Source organism: Triturus cristatus, chromosome 5_1 (genome assembly GCF_964204655.1).
Source record: "Triturus cristatus chromosome 5_1, aTriCri1.1, whole genome shotgun sequence".
Taxonomy (NCBI): domain Eukaryota; kingdom Metazoa; phylum Chordata; class Amphibia; order Caudata; family Salamandridae; genus Triturus; species Triturus cristatus.
In genome coordinates this window covers 805,327,721-805,351,739 of record NC_140587.1, presented here as the reverse complement: position 1 = coordinate 805,351,739, position 24,019 = coordinate 805,327,721, and the positions used below count along the sequence as shown (strand labels likewise).

Below are 24,019 nucleotides of genomic sequence, written 5' to 3'. Positions count from 1 at the left end.
AACATTTCACTGCTGAACTCTGCACCATCCCTTCCCAGGCTTTGGCACTCATTCTGGGCTTTCTTTCAACTTCTGTGTCATTGACCTTCATGACTTCCCTCAGTGGGCATGCGCAGACTTCGCGTTATTCGTTTCAATCAGTTATGCGATAAAGGTCCAAATACGCACTAATGATAAAAGTCAAAAGACAGATGTTAATTTCTCAAAATAAGTGTTTACACTGTATACCACCCACCTCTACTCTATCCTATTTTTTTTATTAAACTTATCCCCGCGTTAGCGTTAGTAAAATAGCTTGCTCTAATTTCAGATAAGCAGGTGCCATGCATGTTAATAGCTTCTGCTCATGCACTAGAATTTCCCTCCAAGTGTTACCTCGTCATACTACGTAGATGTAGTTGACGCATGCGCAAAACAGATTTCCTGTTTAAAGCGGTATTAGTCCTTCTTCAATGTTATCTGTGTTTGTACATCCATACGCAAGCTTCACTAACCCAAAAATGTTTGTGTGAATGCGTATTAGTATCCACAAAACTTTATTAATAACTTGTTAGTGAGTCAAACAAGCAGATTGCTCCGAGCAAGTCTCTTTTCTCCGAGACCTTGCTCCATCACCAGTTTTAGCAATCCTGCCGCATCAACGAGCTTCGTCATTATTCTCTCTTGCGCATTCTATGGATGCAACTATCAATATGAAATAGCCCTGAAGTAGAGGGTTAACTGTCAAAATGTGTTGATTGGCTGTGCAATAATTCCAAATAAAGATGAATTTTGTAAAAGACCACACAGGAGTGATAATATGGATTAATTCTGAATCAATAAATATCTAATAAAATTATGACACCTAAGGAGCCTTGGACTCAGGAGTCACACTCCCTGCTCATTCAAATGCTGGTTTATTTGCTGAGACTGCAAACAACTAGCATTATTGTATCATTAAAGGTATTGCAACCCTGATGAAAAGTTAAAAAAAGTTCTGGTATTGGCAAATTGAGAAATAGCGGTCCTACTGAGAAGTTCTTGTACTGTTCCATTAAAAATAAATCATATCTGCCGAGACATTCTGATGCTGTCAGTTTAAATACACAGCAGTCAGGAGGAGTGGCTCAGATACTATCTCATTACATGTACAACAAGCAGTTATTCTGGACGTTCTGAAACTGGTCCATTAAATGGCTTGCCAACTCATACTTGAACTGTCCCATTACAAGCAGAGTAACACTGCTGAGAAGTGCCCAAACGGTCACTCTTAAATTACATCTGCCCTGCTGAGAAGTGCATATACTGTGCTAACTAAAATACAACAATTGTGCTTTAAAGTGCACGTAGTGTCTCATTCAATCATTAGCAGTCAGGCTGATAAGTGCTAGTTCTGTCCACTTCAAATTATGGCAGCCCTGCTGAAAAGTGGCCAGCATATTGGAAGAAGATTGAGGCCGTCTCCTTAGTCTCGACCCTGCTTTCCTCTTCCCCCAAGTTGACACAGACGAACCTGGACTCTGACACCACTGCTCTGATGACCTGGATCCGGTCTGCTCTGGATCTGCTCGCCCCAGAGCGACTGGATAGGACCAGAGCAAAGGGTAAGGGAGCCCCATGGTTTGACGCTTCGCTTAGGGAAAAGAAGCAAGCCCTTCGGAAGGCGGAACGAAGGTGGAGACTCAACTACTGTCCAGTAGAGTCACTAACCTTTAAATCGCTTCTGGCCAGCTATAAGATGGATATTGTGGCGAGGAAATCCGCCTTCTATGAAAACAGAATTAGGGAGGCCACTAATAAACAAAGGGAGACCTTCGCAATTCTTAGGGAACTTACGCAACTAGGTGAGAAAAGGCTCACGGACGACCTACCTGATTGTGATACTTTTCAAGGCTTTTTCCTTCAGAAGGTTCAGGACATCTTGATAGATATCACCACGATTCCTGCCGGTCTGTCCGGGTCACCTGGTATAGACAGTCGGCTGGTAACCGGGGTCCTGAACAGCTTCCCTTACATCGAGGAAAAACAACTGGCGGAGCTGGTCGGCCATGTCAAATCGGGCTCCAGTACAGATCCCTGCCCCCCGAAATGTTTTAAATTGGCTTTGCCGGGTATTCAGCCTCAGTTGCTGAGCTTTCTGAACGCCTCACTAGAAGTGGGCTACCTCCCTAGCCAGCTGAAGGAAGCTAGAGTCTCCCCACTCCTCAAAAAAACAGGAGCCGATACCAAGGTACTAACAACTATAGGCCTATCTCCCAGCTACCATTTCTGAGTAAGATCCTAGAAAAACACGTCCTGAACTTCTTAGCCGGCTATCTGGAGGAACACCATCTACTCCACGCCAGGCAGGCTGGCTTCCGGCCACAGCATAGTACAGAACTTGTTATGGCCACGGTCACTGATGAGCTGAGAGTCAGAGCCGACAAGAAACAACCATGCGCCCTGATTCTACTTGACCTGTCGGCAGCATTCGATACGGTCAGCCATACCATCTTGCTGGACCGTATCGCTAAGCTGGGGATAACAGGACAGGCGCTCAAGTGGTTAGAATCCTTCTTGTCAGGACGTACTCAGAGGGTTCAGATGGGGGACCAGCTGTCGGGGATAAATGAGGTGACATGGGGTGTGCTCCAGGGGTCCGCACTCTCCCCCTTACTCTTTAACATCTACCTACAACCGCTGATGGAGGAGCTGTGAAATCTTCAACTACGCAGATGAGACTCAGCTGCTAGTGCAGCTAGAAGACACAAAGGAGGCTCAGGAATCAATGAGGAACTTGCTCAGATTCACGGTCAACTGGATGACTAACAACTTTTTGAAGGTAAATGCCGTGAAAACGGAGGTACTGGTGCTTAGCAACCTGGCTAATCCTTGGGGTGATCTGTATTGGCCCCCGGAGTTAGGAAAAACTCCTTCTCCTGGTACAGTGGTAAAAAGTCTAGGCTTAAAGATTGATGCAGATCTCACCATGGCCCCTCAAGTGTCGGCCGTGGTGGGCTCTTGTATGGGAGTGATGAGGCAACTACGCAAGTTGACTCCCATTCTCTCAGCCTCCACCCTACAAACTATCGTCTCCGCCACAATCATTTCGAGGCTAGACTACGGCAACGCTCTGTATCTTGGTCTGCCACAGAAGTTGCTAAGGAAGCTGCAGGTCCTGCAGAATGATGCTGCCAGGCTGATTTTCTCCTTACCGAGAAATTCCCATGCAACTCCACTCCTCTGGAAGCTGCATTGGCTGCCCATGAAGTTTAGGGTTCAATTTCTCTGCGTGGCCCATAAGGCACTCTTTGGCAAAGCCCCAGGCAAGCAGCGCCTGAGGAGGTACATCCCGGCCAGAACCTTACGCTCAGGTCAGGCCTCCAATCTGTTTCAACCCAGATTTAAATTAAAGACCAAAGGAGGCACTGCCTTCTCGGTGATTCTTCCACAACTCTGGAATGAGCTACCGGCTAATCTGAAGGAGGACTCACAGCTTCTCTCCTTCAGGAAAAAACTTAAGACGTTCCTTTTTAGGAAAGCTATCTCTTTGGCCTAAACAGAGACGGCATGGGGTTTCGGAGTGACTGTACGTTATGTTCTTTCTGTTTTAAGCGCTTAGAGACCGGCGGTGATAGGCGCTATATAAACACTCTTTAACATAACACAACATGACATAACATATTACATTCCATATATTAGATAGAAGCGGGAGATTCCTTCAGAATTCCTCTGAAATATCCTTTGATTATTTTGTCAAGTGCCTATTGTAGTCCTCCTCTCTTGACTATTTAACTTGCTCATGGGCCAGACGAAGCACAGTATATCGGTCCCTGAAATTAAGCAAGCAAGCTACAATGGGGTGTGGGGGGCTCCATTTGGGGGACCGGGGCCCACCGATCTATGGGCCCTTTCCACCACAAACGTGCATGTTAAATGTTGGTTGCTAAATAGGTCCGAAAGTAGTTGCTCTACAAAATGGTCAGGGCGCCCCATGTTTATAGATCCTACAAGCCCCACTATGCGAATGTTATTCTTGCCCAAGCGTGCTTCAAGGTCATAATTTTTTATGGCCACCACTTTCAGGAGCCGCTCGTCTTTTCCAGTCACTGGGTCAGGGAGACCGCACCACCCTCCAGTCCAGAAACATATTCCTCCACCGCATAAAGGCGAGTACCAAGGTGCTCCAAATGTTCCCCCATGCAGTCCAGTCATGCAGCCAGGGTTTCGAAATGGGGGTCAATGGTATGGAGTCCTGCCCGTAGCTCTGCCATGATAGCAGCAGAACGCCCTTGTGGATCAGCGCCATGACCATCCTCCGCATCAGATAGAGAGTCAGACCTCCCAGTCGCTTTGACATGGTCAAATGTCAACTTGCACTGTTTGGGGTCACCACTACCCGTGGCGACTAGTCCACCAATTGTGCTGCGTTGACGGTAATGGCCGGAGTTATGATTCCTGCAAACGTACATGGAGTAGTCGTGCAAAGGGAATACCAAGTGTTCCAAAGGCCGAAGCAAGACCCAGACTGCGCCTGATCCCACGGATGTCAGCGGGGGGGGGGAGGGAGGAATGAAAGTAGAGCTACCAGCAGACAACACCGGCAGCAGAGCAGACAGGATTGGTGTTGAGGAGACCAGACACCACCGAGCCCCACACACACATTGTGGGCAGTGTGCACGGGGGGGCAGAAGGATAGGGAGCACAACCTCGGGAGACAGTGGATGAACTGGCAGGTAGGTTAGGGATCACACCGCATGGAGGTGGCTGCCGGTAGATAGTTCAAGGCAAGGGACCCAACCAGAAGGTTCTAGGAGGCTCTTCAGCAGTATGGCAGCAGCACAGCAATGGGTAGTAGCAGGTCTAGGGGTTAGAGGAAGGCTGCAGAGGATATGATCAGTGTACTCACAAGTGGAGTCCTCCTCATGTCCAACAACAATGCAGATGAGCGGGGTGCGGTGAGTCGGTGGATGCCCCCGCACCAATGAGTCTAAACGGGTCCCAAGGAGCACAACAGCCGCCAGGCCCCCAAAGAAGTAATGGCTTAAAGGCAGGCTAAACAAGGAGGCATAGGGGCCAGTATAACCCAAGCCCGGGGAGGCCCAGATAGGATCTTCGGTCCGCCACCACTGATGCCCAACACAAGCTGTTGGATCCCAGGCAAGATGTAGAGCTGGGAGGCAGGGGGGCCAGCACAGACTTTGGGCGGAGACAAGAGGAAGGAGGGGGCACTTATGGAGGGCCCAGCAAGGCTCAGTAGCCTCAGGCTCACGTGCGGCCCTGTCATCGCAGGGCCTCCGAGGTGAGGCTATGCCTCCCCCACCAGTCCCCAAACTCTGTCACTAAGACAAGTATTCGGGCTGCAGCTGGCATAATTCAGCTCTGCCAGTGAAGGGGGATCACCATCTCGACCCTCTAATGTTTGCTGTAACCCAAAGGGCATGGGCTATTGTCGCCGGAGCTTCACTGCTGTGTGGTCATTACGGTTGACAGCATGGCCACGCCCCCTTCCCTTGTGCGGTCTTGTTTCCATTTCACATGTCCGTGGGTGTGGCAGGTTAATGTAAACTTCTTCATCAGAAGAGGATGCAGCGAGGGGGCATGGCTAACTGCCGACGGGAATGGCCGCAGGGTAGCCGAGCTCCGCTGCGCCATTCCCGCAAACATCCATCCAATAATCCAATATTATCCGCCCTGGCAAAAACTCGCTCCTGAGGTAACGAAGACACCTCATAGTGTGTGGTCTACCAGCGGACGAAGTTTGAGCGATTTTGGAGTGGGCCATTTGAAGCTACACTACTAAACAAAAGAGGGGCCCTGAATATCAGAATATAGGGAGAGAAGGGAAGGGAAAATCACAAAACAATAACAACAAACCTCCCCCTATTCATTAATTAATAGGTAATACATCCAAGGGTAATAAAAAACATAATTGTCCCACAGACAATATTTTCATCTTGATTTATTTTATAAAAATATTTTTTTTATGGAGAAGTTATATCTATATACATTCAATTATAACAAATCCAATGATTTCTCTATATAAAATCACAGGAACAGCCCCACCAGAACATAATACACAATGGGCACAAAAATAACAACCACACTATTCACAGACACAACATGCATACCAAACATACCTAAATAAAGAAAAAAGAGCAATACATCTGGTAAACCATTATTACAAAAATCTCAAAATCAATATTTTCAAAATGTCAAACTGGAAATGGCAGACAAAAAGCGCTGCCGCGCGTTTCGGAGTGGACTTAAAGACCAACAGTTCCTTCGTCAGGGCGCAGAAGGTACAAATCATCAGGCGGTAACGAATCCCATCCAAAATTTCTTTGAATATATATATAAACGTAGTGTTGTCGGAGGCTCCTTAATAACAATGTTTCTAAACACATATATATAATCTCAGTTACACTGTGCCACAGTGCCAGTGTGGGGACAGCTAATTCACCAGCATCCTATAATCCAAAAACGGTATCTCCTTTGCCTGAATAACCATCTTAGCACAAGATTCTGATTTCTTGCTGCATGGAGCGGTTATCATCCAGAAGGCTTCAGTATGGCTTCTTTGGCAGCAGTTGAAAGCTGTAGAAACTGCAATGAGTCCAGGTAGTATGCAGTGATGTGGAACTTCAGTATGGCATTTCTGGAAATTAACAAGTTTGGTGCCGCTCTTTGTTGATGGTGTTGAACCTCTCTTGCACAGGCTGGTCTGGTAGAAATACAGCAGTGCCTATGTGTGCATGCTGCACTGTGACCGAGATAGGCTACACTTATTTGCACTTGCACTTTATTCGCCGCTTTAACCCTCCTGATACTCCGTTTGTCTTGCACTTTTCTAACAGTCCTGGTCTGCCGTGGCTGAAACGCCGATTGTGCAGAGGGCTGGTCTTTCACTATCGGGCGCCTCACTTCCATCCTCACAGTTTCCATTTCCTCTGCTGCGTTAGCTACATCCAGCACCGGCTCTTACTGCTGGGGCCGAGCCGAAGAAAAGTGACGGTTCCAGGAAAGGCACGCGAAGCCACGGTTGCGGCCTGGACCGCGACCACCTTACAAGTGAGCGCGGGCTGTGCTGCGGACCCCGAAAGTGTGTTGAGCAGGTGCTACCTGAGATCCTGACCACGCAGTGCGCGGCGAGGGGTGAGTAAGGCACGAGTGCGAGCCGAGACGGTTCCCTGCTTTAATTTGACCGGGACTCCGATATTGGCACTAGTTTGCACCGGGGCCCTTCCTCATCGTGGCTGGTCATCCCTGAGGGGCCCGTTGAGGGAAGCATACGGACCAGAGGACGGGTGTTTCCACAGAGCACCTGCAGGGCCAGATTGAGTGATTCCTGTGTGGGCAAGCGAACTATTAGGGGAGTAGATTCCCACTAAGTTGGACCGGGACCTCGGGGAAGCAGCGGGCCCCGACTGGGGGCTCAGACTGAGGTGAACCCCCCCTGCGAGTGTAATACGTGGGATCCTGCGAAAATTTGGGCCCATTTTGCAGCCGGGAGTGGAAACCAACGGGCGGCCATACATGACCTATGAGAAAGGGTGACTTCAGAAGTGGGCCTTAAGAGTACAGGCAAAGCGTGGTGGCACTTCTCTGCCATCTCCCAAGCAGCCGCTCATATCTGTCCCGGCTCCAATTCCCCTAAAAGTCACTGCTGCGTCGGTCAAGAGGGGACCGCATCTGACCCTGGACATACGGCACAGTCCTGTGCCCCCAGAGATTGCCTGGAGAACATTCTGACTCCAACGCGCCTCACTTGGGCAACATTGGTAGTGATATTGGATAAACGATTGGGGCTGCACCTGCCAAACCCGACAGGCCAGGTGGTGGATTTCACAGCAGATGGCGGTGAGTAGTGGGTGCGGCTGGATCCCCCCTGTTGCCCCCTGTGGGAGACAACATGGCGACGGGCCGCAGTGGACGACCGGCGACTCAGTCCAAACTAGACAAGTTCGCGTGGCAAAAACAACAGAGTGATGACCACGGAGCGGCAGTGGCCCATACTGACACGACCGAACCCACGAACAAAGACCTCTTTGCAGCAATCACCGCAGTGCGTACCTCCCTAGAGACTCGGATCAATACGGTCGCCACTGAGGTGACCCTGATAAGGGAGGACATGAGACAGATGGCAGAGCGTGTAAGCAATGTTGAGGCTACTACGGCTGAACTGGGGACTGACACCGCCCTCCTAAAAAAGCAGGTTTCAGAATTACGTACCTCTCACAAAGCCATGGCCCTACAACTGGATGATTACGAAGGTAGAATGAGGCGTAACAATGTCCGTATTCTTGGAATTCCGGAGCGGGCGGAGGGGCAAGCAGCGGATCTCTTCGTAGAGTAACTCATCTTGAAGCAGCTTCAGCCACGTGGTCTGTCCAGGTGCTTCTCCATTGAGCGGTCCCATCGGGTGCCTGGGGGTAGGCCGAAGCCGGGGGCGCCCCCCAGCCACTCTTGGCTCGCATATTTAACTTTCGGGACCGGGATGTGATCCTCAAGACCGCCTAGGCGGCCCCCCCTTTGACAATCGAAAACAGCCGGGTCACATTCTTTCCGGACTTCACATTGAGGGTCCAGAAGCAAAGGCGTAGCTTCTTGGAGGTGAAACGGGCCCTCAGAGATCAGGAGATCAAATATGCCATGATGTTTCCAGCTAAACTCCGGGAGGAATCTGAGGGCAAACTATGGTTTTTCACAAAGCCGGAGGATGCCTGGGACTAGCTCAAAGGCTGGCGAACGGCGAACCGTTGGCAAGAAACAACTCAAGTCTCCGCCAGCAACAACCGGACAGGGCAACTGACGACAACAGCGACGTTCCCCTCCACACTCTGATTCAGACTCTCAGGGACCCGTGGGGTGACTATGAATACTGATTTGTGATGCTAGACTAATTGATGGCCCACTGGTTCATCCTACCTACTTGGGTGCTATCGTGGCTTCGATTGTGTTAAGTTAGACACTTGGTGCCTGTTTAGAGCCCCTGAATGCCACACGATTTTGAGCTTTCGACAAAATGGTTTATATATGGTTATGTCTCATAAAATACAATTTGTACCCCTAGGACAATATATTGCTAAAGCTATGCCCAAAGGGTCTAGTGGCCGGGGTGGATTTTTGGTCTTGAACATAATGTTTTTTTGGGAGTGGGGTTGCTCACGTTCCCGATGTTGCTAAGGGTGGGCGATAGGCACTCTGCAAGTTGGGGGGAGGTGGGCAGTTTTAGGCTCGCTATGCAGGGAGGCAGGGTGGGGAGGGTTCCAGGTTGGATGGGGTGGGGGGTTTGTTGCTCATGTTTCTTTTGTTTTTCGCATTGGTTCGCCATACCTTTTGGCATATCAGTATCATGCATGTCCCTACAATTTACTATACATGTGGACACTGTGGGCGCTGCCCTAGGCAAATTGTTGCCCCGTGCTGTGCCTGTCGGGGGGTCCCCTACTGTCCTTTTAGGGTGGGGCTTTCTGAATGTATGATTTCTTCATCGCAAGTGTTTGATGGCACCTGGTACAGGACGTAGAGTGGCCACTTGGAATGTGAATGGACTGGGGGACAAGATCAAGCAGGGTATTGTTTTAACAAATGTTAAAAGGCAAGAACTTGATTTGGTAATGTTGCAAGAGGCTCACTTGGTCGGAAATTCATGCATGGCCCTGAATAGGAAGGGATATACTATGGTTGTACATTCGGGGTTCTCATCGGGATCTAGGGGAGTGGGGGTCCTCCTCCAAAGAGGTTGCCCATATATCATGCACAACACATGGACCGACACTCTGGGCAGGTTTTTGTCCGTTACTGGCTCATAGGAAGGGCGCACCCTGAATATAGTCTCTGTCTATGCCCCCCCCAGGTCTACAACAATTGACACTACGAGACGTTGGGACGCTGTTAATGGAACTACCCATGGGAACATTAATACTGGGAGGTGACGTCAATTTAACGATGGATTGCTCTAAGGATCGTCTCCCACCCCGAGATGACCCGGCATGAGGCTCGCAGCTCCAAGAGTTTGCCAACGCCCAGGGTATAGTAGACATATGGAGGTGGCTGAACCCCACACACACCCACTACACTTTTCAATCTGGGGCACATGGAAGTCACTCCCGCATTGATTATATGTTCACCCACGCCCAAGACATACACTATTTCATCGAGGCCCGCTGTTTGGCACGGGGAATCTCTGATCACGCACCCCTTTTAACGATTTTTGGCCTGTCACAGACCAGGCAACCTGGCTCTATCAAGATACAGCCATGGGCGCTCAAAATACCTCACATTAGGGAGGCCCTCTTGCAGAACACTGACTATTATTTTGAAGAGAACGTGGGGTCGGTGACCTCGGCAGTGGCGATCTGTGGGGTGTTCGGAGCGGTAATTAAGGGCAGGGCAGTATCCTTGACAATGGGGCATCGAACTGAGTGCTCCCGAAGGGTGGTCGAATTAGAAACAGACATACTAGCCCTGGAGGCAGCCCTTTCACAGGCCCCAGATCCCGACACACAACACACTCTCAAAATCAAGCGACAAGATTACAGACAGCTCCTATTGGAGGAAGCCACGATGCGCTCCTTGACTCCCAGGCATCTAATCTATGAGAAGGGTGAGCGTACAGGCAAGCTCCTGGCGTGGTTGGAGCGCAAAGAGCAGGCGACACGATGGGTCCACGCAATAGCTGGCCCCGATAAGGTGCTCATTACTGATCCTCAGGATATCGCAAATGTGTTTGCCTCTTATTTTGAAGATGTTTATAGGATCCCCGATGCTTCTCTGGCTCCGCTGTCGGCTGATCTACTTGCCACACTCAATATGATGTGCCTTTCCCCGCAGGATAGGGATGCCTTGGAGGCAGACATTACCGTGACAGAGATTCAAAAAGCCATAATGGGGGTACGCTCCGGTAAAGCAATGGGCCCTAATGGACTTCCCATTGAGCTCTTCAAGCCCATGTCTGCAAAATTAGCACCCCATCTTTTGGGCCTATATAACGAATGCCACCAGTTTGGGTTCCTTCCTGCGGATATTCGTACTGCAGCTATAGTGGTTGTACACAAGCCCAACAAACCAGCGGAAGAATGCAAATCGTACCACCCAATATCCCTACTCACAGTAGAAGCTAAAATCCTCGCCAAGCTCCTGGCCAATCGACTCCTCCCTTATATCACCAAGTTGATTCACCCAGACCAGTCTGGCTTAATGCCAGTGAGGAAAAGTGTCCTTCTTGTCGGCATCCATTTTGTGTCAGACTCCATTATTTTTGTGTTGCCATTTTGTGTCAAACACCTCTGCATGACCCTCCTGGTCGTTTCTGCTGATGTTTGCCAAGGTTCTAACTGTCACGTCCGCCCTGCCGTTCCTGCTCCTTGCGGTTAAGCCAATTCCAAAAAGGGAACAGAGAATTGGCCTCTCACCGCCCTCGGACTGGAATCCTGCACGCACCCATCCTGTTTCGCAAGACTTGGTCACGACACCGTCCCAGAACTTGTTTCTTTCACATATCCTGTTTTTCAAGATCTGTTTGTTCTTTCACGTACATATCTTGTTTTGCAAGATCTGTCGTAAACTTCTTTACCACCTGTTGCAGCACCGGGGGCGCCAAGCCCCATCCGAACTGGTTTCTTAGGGTGGGGAAATGTGTATATAAGGCCTGTAAGCTGCAGAGTGGAGCAGCAGCCTCCTCTGTCTTGTCTCCGACAAGCTTGGGACTCTGTTCCATAGCCCGGGCTATTCGAATAAAACTTTGTTCCTCCTGCAGACGAAGGCTCCTGTGTCTCCTTTTACGATATAAGGAGGATATGGTAGACTTGGGCGGTTCCCCCGCCACCGAGACCCAGTAAGTGGGTATACCGGGCTCTACAAATGGCGCCCGAACAGAGAGCTCACGAGCACGAAGGTAAGGCCCGGTGGATGTGAGGAGGTGCACGGAGAGACTCCGACGGAGGTACCCTACCCGAGGGATTCTTGCAGTCCGGTAGCCGAACGACTTGCCCGCTGTTCCTCCCCGCCCGGTCTGGGCCAAATGATCGCGTCCTCGCTGGGGTCCCCTAACAGTGATTTCTGGAACAGGACACGGCCCTATGTCTGCAGAAGAGAACTACCCCTGTCAGGTAAGGGTGGGCTGATCACCCACCGAGTCTGTATGATTGTGCTCTTATTGACTTTTGCAAAAGCCAAGCCAGCGAGGTGAGTTCTTTAAGGCCCACTGTTGTTTGCATTATCTGTTTTCGGGCCTTTTCAGTATGCCGGCGAATAGTAAGTTTAAGAAATTATGTTGTTGTATGTGTACGCAGGACTCCCAGCTAGAGGCGGCTTGCCCGCTTCCTCCAGAAGGGACGCCTGGTCACACTATGTACGCAAAACATGGCCCATCTGCCATAACGTTTTCCTCCCTTTGGACTAAGTATACCAAACGAGCCGTTCCCGGATTACAAAGGCCCCCTTATGGGTCCTTTGATCCAAAGGCTCTTGCAAATCTAGAGGAGCAGCTATTTAAACGGAAGGTTTGTCCCTCGATGTTTGAGTCTGTCAGGCTGTGGAGGAAGGAAATTGAGCAGAGAGCAAAGAAGGAAAAGGCACTAGAAAGAAAACGGGAGCGGATGTCAATGGCTGACCATGCTAGGGAGCACTTACAGGACCGAATGGAAAAATCTGTAGAGATAGCTGATGGGAAACATAGAAAAAGAACGTGAAACAGGAGTAAACCCGTATACCCAGTTGAGACCGGGTGAATTATGGTACCAAAACAACAACGTCTCAACCAGTAATTGCAGGGACAATTTTAGGAAAATGCATAAATCATCAAGGAGGGGAAACGAGAGACCAAAGTAGGAAAATTTGTTGTTATTATTATACAAATAGTTACAACAGCACTATAGTACAATTCAATCAGTTTAAAGTAGCCAAACATACACCAATTGTGTACTGACTGTGCTTAGTGCAAGTGATAAGTGCAGTGACACAAGTGATATATACAGTGTGAACGGCGCAAAGTTAGAAACCAACATTAATCATAAACAAATTACATAAATACAATGAATAATTTGCAATATAGTATTAGTCCTTAGGTAGCCGTGAATTACACTGGGATGTCGACTGCGTTTCGACCTTATACAATTAAGGTCATCATCAGGACAATGGCTACAATTTGAAGGGTGCTGTTGAGGTATAAAGGAAAATTAAATAAGAGATACGAAAGTAGGTAAACCATCTGTTAAAACATAAGAAATATCAAGTCACAAAGGGCAGAAAAGGGGAGAAATTGAGTGAAGGACTCCACTGAAGAGGGGGTGGGGAGGGGAGGGGGGGGAGGAGAGGAGAAGGGAAAGGCAAGGGGGGGGGACAAAAATAAGGTGAGTATTGGCAACCGAAAGGGAGGGGTGTATGGGTATGGGATTGAGTAAATGCCAATAAGGTGAAATGAATAAATATATCACCTGAAGTCAAATCTACATGGAATCAAACATAACGCTAATGAATAGACGTTATCAGGAACTCATAAGTAGGCGTTATCAAGAAGTCTTCGCAGGCACACATACTTAAAAACGGAGAATATCAAGCCATCTGATGCATCAAAGGATGGGTTGAGGGGACGGGGGAAAAGGGAGAAGTTTGTTGATAGAAAATAGCGAACAAACATACCAGGCTATCTGTTCTTTTAAAGCCTGTGTCGGTCGTCAAATTACAGCCCAACTAATATGGACGATATCCACGGTATATATGTAAAGTTCAATAAGTACCCCGAATCTATAAACAAAAAAAGAGTAAATGAGGGCATCAACTAAAATTGCGGAGTCCTTCACTCAATTTCTACCCTTTTCTGCCCTTTGTGACTTGATATTTCTTATGTTTTAACAGATGGTTTGCCTACTTTCGTATCTCTTATTTAATTTTCCTTTATACCTCAACAGCACCCTTCAAATTGTAGCCATTGTCCTGATGATGACCTTAATTGTATAAGGTCGAAACGCCGTCGACATCCCAGTGTAATTCATGGCTACCTAAGGACTAATACTATATTGCAAATTATTCATTGTATTTATGTAATTTGTTTATGATTAATGTTGGTTTCTAACTTTGCGCCGTTCACACTGTATATATCACTTGTGTCACTGCACTTATCACTTGCACTAAGCACAGTCAGTACACAATTGGTGTATGTTTGGCTACTTTAAACTGATTGAATTGTACTATAGTGCTGTTGTAACTATTTGTATAATAATAACAACAAATTTTCCTACTTTGCTCTCTCGTTTCCCCTCCTTGATGATTTATGCATTTTCCTAAAATTGTCCCTGCAATTACTGGTTGAGACGTTGTTGTTTTGGTACCATGATGGGAAACATAGGGCACGAGTGCAGAAGTGCTACCCGGCCCATGAAGAGAAAGGAAAAGGCTTTATGGAAGGGGGAGAAGAGGGCGATTCCCTGCGCGATACCATGTTGGGAAGTCCTCCTGCTTATGCCCCCATGTACCCTGCGCTGCCCCCCCTGCCCCGCATGCAGCTGCACCAGCCGTGCTGCACACTCCTGCCCCCACTGCCCGTCCTACTGTTCCCCCGTCACACCAACCCCCCCTATTTTGACGCCTATAACACCGACTGCGCACGTTACCCCTGTCCTCGCCGCGGTAATGACAACGGGTCCCCATCCGCCAAATACCTGCAGCTTTACCCCTGCCCGCCCCTTCCCTTCTTCCCCGTTGTCTACGGTTAAGCAGGATTTATATAGATTATTGAATTCCCCCCGACTGGCTTCCTTGCGCTCTGCAGTCAGCTTTTCGTCCCTTCGAGAAGATGACCTGCAAAAGCAACAGTGTGAATGCTGGATAAATAGCGGGAATATTTATCCATTTAAAGAAATATGGTCCACCTTTTCCCAGTGGACAATTATGGAACAGACCACCTGGGCTGAATACATGTGTACCTTGGTTATGCCGAGATTCGAGAATTCATTTATGCAGGTACCCGCCGGATTGGTGGACCTCAGGCCACAAATAAAAAGAGGCGATGTGCAGGGAGAGGGGATGTTTGGCGCTATGACTGCTTTGATAGCTTACCGTGATATGACCGCTTTCCCCAGCCCCCCTCTAGAGACAGCTATGCCAATGAGAGAGGCGACCCTATCTTTGTTAACGCACTCACCGATGCCCAAAATAATGGCCGAGGGGCTGTCGAAGCACACTGGCGCAGGCTTTGGGTTCATGTTCCTTGGAAAAGGTCAGAAGTGATACAGTTAAAGGGACAATTGTTGGATCCTCTGAAGAATCCGGCTGCCTTCTACAAAGAATTAAGCCAGATAATATCTGCCGGTACCCTTATTCTCAAAGACATAGATTCGCTTTTTGGTACGGTCGTCCCTACTGAGGTCTGGGATAAAATATGACATACCGACCATGAAGTAGAATTTTATTTATTTATTTATTTCTGGTATTTGTAGAGCGCAGCATTCATCCCAAGGGATATCAAGGCGCTAAAAAAGAAAAGGCTGCTGAGGTTCATGCAGGAGGGGTTAGTATTTGGGAAAGAGGTGTGTTTTGAGTTTTTTTCGGAATGAAAGAAGGTTTACGGTATGTCTCAGGTCAATCGGTAGTTCATTCCATCGTTTGGCCGCCAGGTGGGAGAAGGCCCGTCCTCCTGTCCTTGTTCTATAGATGCGCTTAGGTTTTGCTAGGGCTGAGTTAATGGATCGCAAGTTCCTGTTTGGAGTATAAAATTCAATTTTCCCTTGCAAGATTGTAGGGCCTGTTTTGTGGAGGGCTTTGTGCGCATGACAAAGTAGTTTGAATGTGGCACGCTGGCGCATCGGAAGCCAATGGAGTTGTTTTAGGCATGCTGATGCCGAGTCACGTTTGCCTTTGTTGCATACCAGTTTAGCAGCCTGGTTTTGCAGAACCTGTAGACGGGAGAATAGCTGCTCTTTCATTCCTTCGAATAGAGCATTGCCATAGTCCAGGCGGCTGACTAGGAGGGCCTGGGTAATCGTACGACGACAGTCGAGTGGGATCCAGGTGAAAATCTTAGCGAGGAGTTTCAGGATTGCAAATCCCTTACCCCACAGTGTGCGCACATGATCTTTCATAGATAGTGCGTCATCCATCATAATGCCTAGATTTCTGGCGTATTGTTTCGGGGTCGGGGCTGTTCCCAGTGACGGTGGCCACCATGAATCGTTCCACGATAGTTTGGCTCCTCCGAACAGCAGGATCTCAGATTTTCCGGCATTGAGCTTGAGGCAGTGGTTGCGCATCCAATCTGCCATTTCGGAGAGGCAACTGTGGAGTTTATTTTTGGTTGTTTCTGATCCTTCCGATCTTTCATCCATGGTCACCATCAGCTGCGTATCGTCGGCATATGAGCAGATGCCGATGCCCCACTTTCTTCCGATGTCGGCCAGAGATGATACGTAGGCATTAAAGAGAGTGGGGCTTAGGGAGGCCCCCTGTGGGACTCCACAGCCAATGGGACGGGGTTCTGAATGGAATTGGCCCATGTGCACTGCTTGGGTGCGGTTGCTCAGGAAGGATTCAATCCATTGCAACGCAGTGTCTTGTATTCCTTTGCTCCGAAGAATGTTCAGTAGGCATTTGTGCGACACCGTGTCGAACGCTGCCGACAGGTCTAGCAGTATCAGAGCCACCGAGCCCCCTTGGTCGGTGATGCATCTGACACTGTCCGACACTGCCAGCAGCGTGGCCTCGGTGCTGTTGTTGGATCTGAATCCGGTTTGGGTGGGGTCCAAGAGCGAGTTGTCCTCCAGATATTTGGATAACTGTGAGTTAACCATTTTTTCCAATGCTTTGGAGAGGTAGGGGAGTTGTGAAATAGGCCTATAGTTCTCAGGGTTGAGAATATCGGAACCAGCTTTCTTCAGAAGGGGGGTTACAGATGCGTGCTTCCAGCAGTCTGGAAAGGACGCGGAGGCGAGGGACTGATTGAATAATTTGGTGATGAGTGGGCATAGAGTCGGTACAATTTCAGAGAATACAAAGTGCGGGCAGGGATCCGCGGGAGAGCCAGATTTTATTGCTCTAAGGACTGTTAACACTTCTTCTTCAGAGAGTGGTTGGAAGTTGGATAGACGAGGGGAGTTGCCCAAGTCTAGGCGATCGTTGTCATAGTCGGATGCAGATGGGCATACGTCATCACAAGGGGGGACGGGATGGGAAGGGGTGAAGGTTGAATAAATTTTATTAATTTTATCGGAGAAGAAGGTGCTAATCCGTTCGCATGCTTCTGTGGAAGGGGTGAGAGTTTGCGAGGTGCAGGATGGGTTGCTGAGCTCTTTCACGATTTTAAATAACTCTTTTGCAGAGTTATGGTTTTCGTTGATTCGTTGCACAAAAAATGCCTTTTTTGCCTCTCGGATAGCAAGGATATATTGTTTCCTTTTGGCAGTATAGTTGGCTCTGGTTAGAGGGTCTTTCGCTTGTCTCCATTGATGTTCTGTTTTTTGGCATTCCCTTTTAAGACTCTTGAGGGCGGGGGTGTACCATTTTTCGTTAATGGTTGTTTTTTTTCTAACTTCTCGTAAGGGTGCTATTTTGTCCAATATTTGATGAATTCTGGTTTCTATCCGGATGACATTATTACCGATAGGTTCATTGTCTGGTAGGGAGACGTCTGTCTCGTGAAAATGATTTTGGAAGTTGGAGTTATTGATTAATTTCCAAGCTCTCTTAGAAGTGAGGGGGGTGGATCTGGTCTTAACGGGTTTGCCAGGAAGTTCAAATGAAAATGAAAGCATGAAATGGTCGGTCCATGACAGAGGGAGAGTTTCCTTAAGGGTGGTCGATTCGATGTTCGTAAAAAAGAGATCCAGGGTGTGCCCAGCTATGTGCGTAGGGCCATCGACTAATTGTTTCAGTTGGAGGATTTCCATGTCATATTTGAGCTGTGCGACTCCAGGAGCATTAGGGTTTTCGTAGTGGACATTGAAGTCTCCAATAATCAGGTAGTTTTTGTGCTTTAAGCACAAAGGGAGTACTTGATTCAGGAGTTTAGCGCTGAGTTTGATTTGTTGTCCTGGTGGATTATAGACAACTGCGCCCGCTAACATAACATAATTCTCGGCGAGAATTTTAAATGGTAATAGCTCATGTTCAGGATCCGCATTAGTTGTATCCGTTAGACAAGTTAGGTGGTCCCTGAAAATTACGGCGACTCCGCCTCCTTTCTTCTTACTTTGTCTGTTTTGTGTTATTATTTTATAGTTGGGGGGGAGGGCGTTGGCTAGGTCTGGAGCACTGACATCGGATAGCCACGTTTCTGTGACAAAAACTAAATCTGGCGTTTTTGAGGATAAAATGTCCCATATATCTAATGCATGCTTGGGTAGTGATCTGGCATTAAAATATAGACATTTTAATTCATGCTGGGGGTTAGTAGGGATTATGTGAGGATCCGTTGAGAGTTGACCCAAGCTGGACCATTGACATGAACGGCATGAGATGGGTTCGTAGGATATGCCTGGGCCGGTTTGGATGCAGTTTGTTGTTTCGATAGGTTTATGCAGGGCAAGTAAATCGCTACGGTTGTAGCGAATGGTGGCTACCTCAGGTGCGTTGGAACCTACAGGGGATATGGCCCCTGGTCCCGGTCGGTCGCGGACGGGCGCAGACGGGCTTGCCTTAGGCGCGCCTTCGGCGCGCAAAAGTCGCGCCCGCTGCGCACGTCCGCTGCGCTTCCTGGCAAGACACATGCTTTATGTTGGCGGGTCAGGAGGTTGGAGGGGCGTGTCCAGCCGAGGGGGCGTGTCTCGCCTCTCCCTCGGGAATGGCGGGGATCGTTGCAGCGAGTAGCGCTGTTTGAGAAAGCCAAGTGATGCAGGTAAGTGAGATAAAAACACAGTATTACAGGTACAGGTTTTAAAAAGTGAATAGCCCTGCTCCCGGCTTTCCGCCTCAGGAGCCAATTAAGAATTGGGAGGTAAATGGGCTGATCTAGAAGCCATGGAAGGTAATAGAGTGGGAGGGACGAAACCGGACGCCGCCATCACAGCCTTGCCTGGCAAAATCATAACATTCATGAAGACGCTGTTAAACTGAATACAAGGGACACAGCGGCCTGGACCCTCGGGTCCCAGGAGCCGGCCCGGTATTCGTTGACAAATTTGTCAGCAATTTGCTCCCTTACATTTCTGTCAGACTCAAGAAGGTTGAGAGTACATGGTCCGCTCAGACTATGACCGGTATCTTGGCCATGGCCCAATACCATGAGAATAGGGAAAATGAGGATAAGGAGAAGGAGGTCAAGAGAAATAAAGACCTTAAAACGAAAGTACTTCTGCAACAGGCCTATCCTCCCAAAGGCCCTGACGCCCCTGGCAATTTCCCGCCGCCCCCTCAGCGGCCGCCAAGAGCACGTCAGTAGGCTCCCTCCGGCCCCTCTGGGCCTCACCAGACAGGTCAATGTGCCTATTATAAGGGTTACAGCCACTGGCTGGATGAGTGTTGTTTTTTGACAGAAAACATACGGACAGGTAAAACACGGCCTCGTGTTCACAGGGATGGGGTGATTGCTAAAGACCAAAGGCAACCCCGCCCTAGTGACCAAGAGGGGAGACATAGGGATGACAACGCCATACGACAATGCCCCGCTAACAAGTTTGATGGGTATGAAGCCACACGTACTTATTACAATGATGATTATGAAGAGGTAGACGAGACACGGTTTTATCAAGCATAGGATAGCCAGGGAAGGGGTATTTCGAAAGTGCAAATTCCGGTCAACCAGAAGGGCCCATATGTTCAAGTGTCAGTTGCAGGGGATGCTCGGTCTTTCCTTCTGGATACAGGGGTGACTAGGCCTTCTATTGCACGCGGTCCCGGAGGCACCCCTTTCTGGCAATTTGAATGTCTCAGTGGGTTATGCAGGAACACCTGTGACCAGCCCTGTCTCTGAATCCCTCCCTCTCGATATCGGCCCCGCCCATGTTGACGCTCCCTTGGTCCTTACTACAGGTTGCAGTGAAAACTTATTAGGCATGGATTTACTGAAAGCTCTGTATGCCACTATATCATGTAGTCCCCAAGGCGTGTCTCTAACAATTTCCCCCACCCCCGCCTCCTATATGTATCTGTCCGGTCCTCTCCCACCAGAGTTGCAGTCATTACCTTCCTCCCTCTGGGCATCATCAGACACTGATGTGGGGTGTCTCAACATACCCCCTCATGTGGTACGCATTCAGCCAGGCGCCCTTCTCCTCCGCCTCCGGCAGTATCGACTACCCGCGGAAGGAGAAGTGGCACTTTTAACAATAATATCTGAATTGATGGACAAGGGCGTAGTGGAGGAGACACATGGTAATATCTGTAACAGTCCCATTATTCCGGTTCTTAAGAAGACCAATGGAGATGCTCTCTCCCCTAAAATATACAGATTTGTGATTGACCTGAGAGCCCTTAACAAAATAACGATCTCCCTATACCCTGTTGTCCCTGACATTACAGCCCTCTTGACGATGGTCCCTTCTGACGCCACGCACTTTTCTGTCATAGACCTGAAGAATGCTTTTTTCAGTATTCCTATACATCCTGACAGCAGCCATTTTTTTGGTTTCTCCCTTGGTGGGCGGAGGTTTAGATTTTGCTGCGCCCCTCAAGGCTTCACCGAGAGCCCCAGTATCTATACTCAAGCTCTCAAAAGTCAACTAGATTCCTTGGAACTCCCTCATAATTCCACACTGCTGCAGTATGTTGATGACCTCCTCATTGCTGCAAATTCTGCACCGACATGTAAAGAGGCTGCTCTCTGTTTGTTACGCCACCTTGCCCTCCATAACCACAAGGTCTCTTTAAAAAAGCTTCAGTTTTGTCAAGAGAAGGGAAACCAATTTAGGTCATCTCCTCTTGAAGGAGGGAAGGTAGCTCACCGCTGATCGTGTAGCCATTATCAATGCTATGGCGGCCCCAAAGACACAAAAGCAGGTACGAGCCTTCATAGGCCTAACCTCATACTGCAGACAGTGGATTTTTCAATTTTTCGGCCATGGTCAAACCTCTTCTTGCTCTCACCACTAACAACATATCAGACAGTTCCTTTCCATGGACTAGAGAGCATACGCAGGCCTTCCAGGATTTAAAAAGAGCTCTGTGTACTGCTTCAGTCCTCGGTACTCCTGATTATAACAAACAATTTTTTCTTTTTGTACATGAGACAGACGGCTGTGCATGCGCTGTCTTGACCCAGATGTTCGGAGATCACCATCGGCCATGTGCCTATTTTTCAGCTACTTTAGACCCTGTTGCGAGGGCTCTCCCTGGATGCCTACGGGTGACAGCTGCGGCCGCACTCATGGTCCGTCAGAGTGCAGGGATCGTCATGAACTCCCCCTTGACTCTGATGGCTCCCCATTCTGTGGATACCCTCCTCAATAACACCAAGACACAGTATCTCACTAGCGCACGACTCACAGGATATGAATTGACACTCTTTTCCAGCCACATTAACATCAAGAGATGCACTGTACTGAATCCCGCCACATTACTCCCACTGGATACTCAGGATGCGCGTTTAGATCCACATGACTGTATATTGAGGACAGAGGAAGAAACGAAGGGACGGGTTGACTTACAGGATACCCCGATAGCAGATCCAGAAGGTACACTGTATGTGGACGGATCATGTCTCAGAGGGCCAGATGGTAACACATCAGCCGCCTACGCCCTCACGACATTGGAGCAAGTAGTAGAAACAGCTCAGATTTCGCAGTGCTCTGCTCAGGCTGCAGAATTAGTGGCCCTCACTAGAGCCTGTGAGTTAAGCAAAGGAATAACGGTTAATATCTACACTGACAGTCAGTATGCTTTTGGGGTGGCTCACAACTTTGGAAGACTGTGGAGAGAAAGGAATTTCCTTACTTCACATGGGACGAAAATTCAACGTGGCCCCCTAATTCACCGATTATTAGACTCCCTGACATTTCCCAGAAAGGTAGCCATTATAAAACGTAAAGCGCATAAGAAAGTGACGGATGATGTTGGAAAAGGCAATGCCTTGGCTGACCAGACAGCCAGACAGACAGACAGCTCTTAAGAAAAAGGAAGGAATGTATGTGGGAGGTCCTGCCAGGTGGGTGGTAGAAGGGGGCCTGGTTGAAGACACAGTACAGAGTGTGATTGATATTCAGTCCCATGCTACCCCTGAGGAGCTGTGGATGTGGATGGAGCATTTGGCGGTAAAGGAAATAGATGGTTGTTGGGTCCGTATCACTATGGAGAGACAATGGATGTTGCCTGACAGTCATGTGCTACCGGTAGTTACGATGGCCCATGGCCCTGCTCACATTAGTACAAAAGGATATGTAAGCTGTTGGAACCTACCTGGTATAACTCAAAGATACAAGCGTATGCTGAGAAGTTGGTCAAAACATGCATGATTTGCCTTATGTACAACCCGGGTAAAGGTACAGTAACTCCTGAAGGAGGATTCTCTCCTCCTACCTTTCCTTTTGAAGCCCTCCAGATGGATTACATCCAGATGGACAGATGTAACAATTTAAAACATGTCCTGGTGGTGGTCTGTACCTTCAGCCGATGGGTGGAGGCCTACCCTGTCAAAGACTGCAACGCTATCACTACCGCCAAAGTACTATTGAAAGATTACTTCCCACGATTTGGTTTGCCCCGTTTGATCTGGAGTGACAACGGGACACACTTTACGGCTCAAATAATGGAGTATGTCTGTTCAGCATTAGGTATGAAACAAAAATTTCATGCAGCCTCTAAGTGGGTGTCCCCGGCTCTACACCAGGTAGAAATACAGCCATAAACCTGCGGCGAGTACATGGGGCCCTGGGGAGAATCAGTACTATAGAGGAGTAAGCAATCCTGTTATCCCTTGATGCCACCATGGTGTTTGATACCATTGAATGGGAATTCCTCTTTGCTGAGTCGCGTAGGATTCGGTCCCCGGCTGATTGGCTGGATTAAACTATTGTATACACAACCCACTGCATACGTTACTGTTAACAATCATCGCTCTGGCACTTTCCCCCTCCATCGGGGAACAAAACAAGGCTGACCGCTGTCCCCACTTCTTTTTGCCCTAGTATTGGAGCCACTTGGAGTTTGGATCAGGGGAGACCCAGAGGTGCGGGGATTTAAATGGACACATGATCACGAGGATCGCATTTCCCTATATGCGGACGATATCCTCCTCTACCTAACTTCTCCAGTGCGTTCGCTGCGGAGAGTACTTCATATATTTAATATTTTCTGAGCGGATTTGGGGTATCGGATAAATTGGTCCAAATCCCAGATGTACGTACTGTGGGGAAAGCCCCCACCCAGCCTGAGGGGATACGAGATACCGGTAGCCACTCATGGCTTCCGATATTTTGATATATTTGTAACCGCAGATACTCAAATCTTTTTCGAGCAAAATCTTTTGGTGCCTCTCCAGCGTCTAAAATCAGATGCCCGACATTGGCGTTCTCTCCCTCTCACTATCTTGGGACGTGCGTCCCTGTTTAAGATGCTCGCGCTCCTGCGTTTTCTCTATGCACTCCAAAATGCTCCATACCCAATCCCAGACTCTTATTTTGCCCAAATCGACAGTGTGGTGCGTGGATTCCGCCTTGAATTGCTATGAAGAAACTGACCATGGGATGGTACGACGGGGGTATAGGTTTGCCTGACCTACGGCTTTACTACCAGGCATCCCAACTGACGGCAATTAACAGCTGGGTGTTTGGCCCACACAGCGATCCCAATTTCCGCACCGACCATTGGCTCATGGGACGATGGGGCTATAACAGGGCGTTGTATACCAACCCCCGCAGACTTCACTTGACGGGCCAGATGGCTCGTACGGTTGAAATATGGCACGGAATTACGAGGAGACTGGGGTGGTATAACCGTCTAACGAAAGCAACTCCGTTATGGGAACCGGATATCCTGGTTCGTCTCAGTAAATGCCCCGGGTTTGATAAGTGGGACACTATCGGAATCTCTACCGTGGGGGACATGTGGGTCAAGGGGAAACTGGCCACATTCTACGACCTCCAGACTAAATACCACCTAGAGCTCTCGGAGACGTTTAGGTATCTCCAAATCAGGC

At 48.7% G+C, this 24,019-nt stretch overlaps 1 protein-coding gene across 4 annotated transcripts in view; it reads left to right on the top strand.

Moving 5' to 3' along the window:
* Nucleotides 1-24,019, top strand: part of MYOM1 (myomesin 1) — a 709,264-nt gene that overhangs the window by 593,481 nt on the left and 91,764 nt on the right. The window lies entirely within an intron of this gene.